This window comes from Mustela nigripes, chromosome 2 (genome assembly GCF_022355385.1).
Source record: "Mustela nigripes isolate SB6536 chromosome 2, MUSNIG.SB6536, whole genome shotgun sequence".
Classification (NCBI taxonomy): domain Eukaryota; kingdom Metazoa; phylum Chordata; class Mammalia; order Carnivora; family Mustelidae; genus Mustela; species Mustela nigripes.
The window spans coordinates 51298507-51303221 of record NC_081558.1 but is presented as its reverse complement, the minus strand read 5'-3'; positions in this window follow the sequence as shown (position 1 = coordinate 51303221).

Sequence of the window (4715 nt, the reverse complement as noted above, 5' to 3'; positions counted from 1 at the left end):
GTTTGTCTCCCTCCCAATCCCATCTTGTTTCATTTACTCTTTTTATACCCTCCAAGCTCCCCAGAGGAAGACGATTTTAATGAAAGAGAAATCATTAGTCTGGCATGAAACAAAGTGGTGGCAGGAGGTCTGAGAGAGGTGAGAAATTTGCTATTTAGGAAGCAGAACTGACACTTGGTAGCTGATTGGCTGTGGGGTAAAAGAGTGGCACCAAGAAGGAGGGATACATTTTCCTTGGACAAAAACGATTTGTCAGGATAGCAGGGGAACAAGATCAGTTCAGTTGAAACTTGCTAAGTTTAAGAAGCATATGGGGGGCGCCTGGCTGGCTGTTGGTTCAGTGTGGGACTTTTGATCTTGGGGTTGTGAGTTTGAGCTCATATTGGGTTTAGTAGAGATTACTTAAAAAAAAAAAAAAAAAAAAAAAAAAGAATAACATGTGGGACGCCATGGTGAAGTCGTCCAGTAGTCAGTTGACTTAGGTGGATCTGGGAGCTTAAGAGAAAGATCTGGGCCAGAAACATGAGGATGCAGGTACTGGATGAAAGGTGACGCACAGAGGAGTTTGCTCAGGGTAACTGTATTGTGTGAAGAACAGAGAACAATGGAGTAAATGTTGGAAAACACCAACATAGAAAGGTCAGGGGAATGGATGTCCGAAAGGAGAGGACACTGGAAGAGTCAGAGCTGTGAGAAAAACCATGAAAATGTGTTAGGAAAACCAAGGATCTAGAGGTCAAGGGAAAAGTCAGCTAGAGGAAATTAGTTCAGAATTAGGGACTGAAAAATGTGCCTACTGGATTTGGAAGGAAGGCGGCCATTGTTGAATTTGAGGCTGTGGAATCTCTTTATACGGAAGAGTTCTGAATGTGTATAGATCATGGCCAGTAAGAGTTTAAAGGTAAGAGAGAGAATGGTGTGCCTTGGTAGCTCAGTCAGGTGCCTGACTCTGGATTTTGGCTCAAGTCATGATCTCAGGGTTGTGGGATCGACTGTACTCAGTTTGGGTCAGATTGGGATTCTCCTCCTACCTTTGCCTCTCCCTCCCCACCTTCCTACTCCCTCTAAATAAAGTCTTTTTAAAAATAGAAATAAAGGTAAAGAAAATTACTAAGAAGAGGTGAGAAGGCCTTTTTGGGGGTAGAGGGAAGTGCATGGTTTAGGGACATCATACCTGATAGTATTCATTTCCTCAGTGTAGCAGGAGGCAAGACTGAAAGGAATGAACAGGGGGTTTGAGACGTGGCAAAAGGAGAGCCTGGGTGGCTCAGGTCATGATCCTGGAGACTCTGAATCGAGCCTGCATCAGCCTCCCTGCTCAGCAGGGAGTTTGCTTCTCCTGTCGCCCCTCACTCCACTTGTGCTCTCTCTCTCAAAAAAAAATTAAATCTTGGGGTGCCTGGGTGGCTCAGTGGGTTAAGCCGCTGCCTTCGGCTCAGGTCATGATCTCAGGGTCCTGGGATCGAGTCCCGCATCGGGCTCCCTGCTCGGCAGGGAGCCTGCTTCCCCCACCCCTCTCTGCCTGCCTCTCCATCTACTTGTGATTTCTTTCTGTCAAATAAATAAATAAAATCTTAAAAAAAAATTAAATCTTAAAAAAGAGAGGGAGAAGTGGCAAAATTTTAGCACTTGCTACAGGAGCTGTCAAAGCCTCAAAAGACTGGGGCGCCTGGGTGGCTCAGTGGGTTGAGCCTCTGCCTTTGGCTCAGGTCGTGATCTCAGAGTCCTGGGATCAAGTCCCAGATCTCAGAGTCCTGGGATCAAGTCCCGCATCGGGCTCTCTGCTCAGCGGGGAGCCTGCTTCCCCTTCTCTCTCTGCCTGCCTCTCTGCCTACTTGTGATCTCTCTCTGTCAAATAAATAAATAAAATCTTTTAAAAAACTTTAAAAAAAGCATCAAAAGACTGACACACGAACATGAAATTGTGGAAGCACCAACAGACAGCAGGGCAAGCACAGAGGAGGCAAAGTGTAGACTGACCGGTAAGTGCCAGGTAAGCAGAGTGTCTTGCAGGAGTTTCACTTCTGCCTTGATAGCCAGGTTGCTTACATAAAAAAAAAAAAAAGCCATCAATGGGACAAAGGACTGAGGGTTTTGTGAAAGAGCTGAAGGAGAGAAGATTATGGTTGGGAAGCTGGGTGTTTGACCTGAATACTATCACTCATTCTTAGAGATGGCTTTGAGATGTGAGTAGAATGTCTATCCAAATGGTGAGAATAATGGCAGAAATTGGGGTGCAGAGGAGCCAAAGTCATCCAAGAACCAAAGAGAGTGGTGGGAAGAAGCTACAAACACATTAACCAGACATTGTGTGCATCAATGGAGCAGGAATTTTTTATCTGAGGGGCAAGATGTAGTTGTCTGGGAGCATTTGGGGGAGAACCTTTAGACAAAATGATGTGAGAAAGAGCAGTCTCCACTTAAAAGGGCTGCAATGGAGGTGGTGTCCTAAGGAAAGAACCGTATCTCCATATTTCAGTAAGGGCTTGTCTCTTAAAGGAAAAGGGTATCCAGAGGGCACAGCAGAAAGGTTAGGAGAAAAGGACAGAACAGAGAAAGAACGACCTTGTAAGGCTCAAGAGCACCAAGAGTCAGATTACACAGAAAACTCTCATTCTGGGAAATGACTAAGGGTAGCAAGAGTATGAAGTTGGTAGAATTCATGACTCAAAGCTTCAAATGGAGCTCTCGTTTGAAATCCCTTTCAAGTCCACTTAGGCACAGAGAAAGGACCAGTGATACCAGCACTGAAACAGATCTGGAGATGTTGGAAGGCTCATTTAGGTGTCAAAGCAGGTACAGGAATGCAACCGGAGTGGACTGGAGGCTTCTTCAAATTCACTTATTCATTCAATAAAACATTTTATTGAATGCCTGTTCTGGACTGGTACTGCTAGGTTCTAGAAATACAGGAATAAATCAGACATAGGCCTTGGGCTCAGATGATCACAGGCTGGTTAGCAGCAGGGTTGTTTGCCTTTTGTTTGGAGTGGATAGGTAGGATTCTGGTTTTTGTTTTGTTAAACATGTTGCAGCATAAAACAAATGTACAGGTAGGTAAAATATTATAAAATACCGTACTAGACATTACCATAGGGACAGACGCCTGCTAGTCACCCCAGAAGCCTTTCACTTACAAACACTATCCTCTTCCTTCTCTCCTGAAGAGCAACCACTACTTTGACTTTTTTTTTTTTTAAGATTTTATTTATTTATTTGACAGACAGAGATCACAAATAGGCAGAGAGGCAGGCAGAGAGAGGAGGGGAAGCAGGCTCCCTGATGAGCAGAAAGCCTGATGCGGGCGGGGCTCGATCCCAGGACCCTGAGATCACGACCTGAGCTGAAGGCAGAGGCTTAACCTACTGAGCCACCCAGGCGCCCCTACCAAAGTAGGGGTAATCAGTTCCCAACTTTTATCTATCTCTATCTATATCTATATACATAGATATAGATATCTATAATATATTTTTAAGTATTTATTTGACAGAGAGAGGGAGTACAAGCAGGCAGAGGGGCAGGCAAAGGGAGTGAGCGAAGCAGGCTCCCCCCGGAGCAGGGAGCGTGATGTGGGGCTTGATCCCAGGACCCCAGGATCATGACCTGTACTCAAGGCAGATGCCCAATGATTGAGCCACCCAGGTGTCCCTCCAATATTTTTGAAAAAATCCATGTAGGGACACCTGCGAGGCTCAGTCAGTTAAGTGTTTGCCTTCGGCTTCATTCATGATCCCAGAGTCCTGCGATTGAGTCCCATGTTGGGGGTCCTTGATCAGCAGGCAGCCTGCTTCTCCCTTTGTTTGCTGCTCTCTCTGCTTGTACTCTCTCTTTCTCTCTCTCTGACAAATAAGTAATCTTTAAAAAAAGAAAAAAATCCACGTAGAAGCGAACTTGCAAAGCTCAAACTCATGTTGTTCAACTGTCAACTACATTGTAAAATTATCACAGTTGTCTAGTCAACTTCCATGACGTTAGTTTTTGTGTGTGTGTGAGTGATGAGGACATTAAAGATCTCCTTCAGCAACTTGTGAATATACACTACACTATTAACTCTAGTCACCATGCTGTACATTACATCCCTAGGGCATGTTTTTTTCCCAACTGCAAATGTAACCTTTTGATAACTTCCACTCATTTTACCTCTCCCTGATCCTTTGCAACCATCAATCTGTTTCCTATATCCATGAGTTCATTTTTGTAAAAAAAGATTCCACATGTGAGATTATATGGTATTCGTCTTTCTCTGATTTATTTGATGTAACATAATGCCCTCAAGGTCCATCCATACTGCCACAAATAGCAAAATTTCATTCCTTGTTTATGGCTGAATAGTATTTCATTGTGTGTGTACACATACACACACACTCACACACATTCTTTATCCATCTGTCTGTCCATCTATCCATCCATAAATGGAGACTTATGTTGCTTTCACATCTTGGCTACTATAAATAATGCTATGAATACTTGGTGCACACATCTCTAAGTTAATATTTTCATTTCCTTTAGATAAATAACCAGAATTGGAATGGTGGATGATATAGTTCCATTTTTAATTTTTTGTGGGTTCTCCATATTGTTTCCCACAGTGGCTGCACCAATTTACATTTCTACCAACAGAGAATAAAGGTTCCCTTTTGCCCATATCCTCACCAACACTGGTAATTTGTTTTCTTTTAAATAGCTATTCTAACAGGTGTGAGATGGTATCTCAT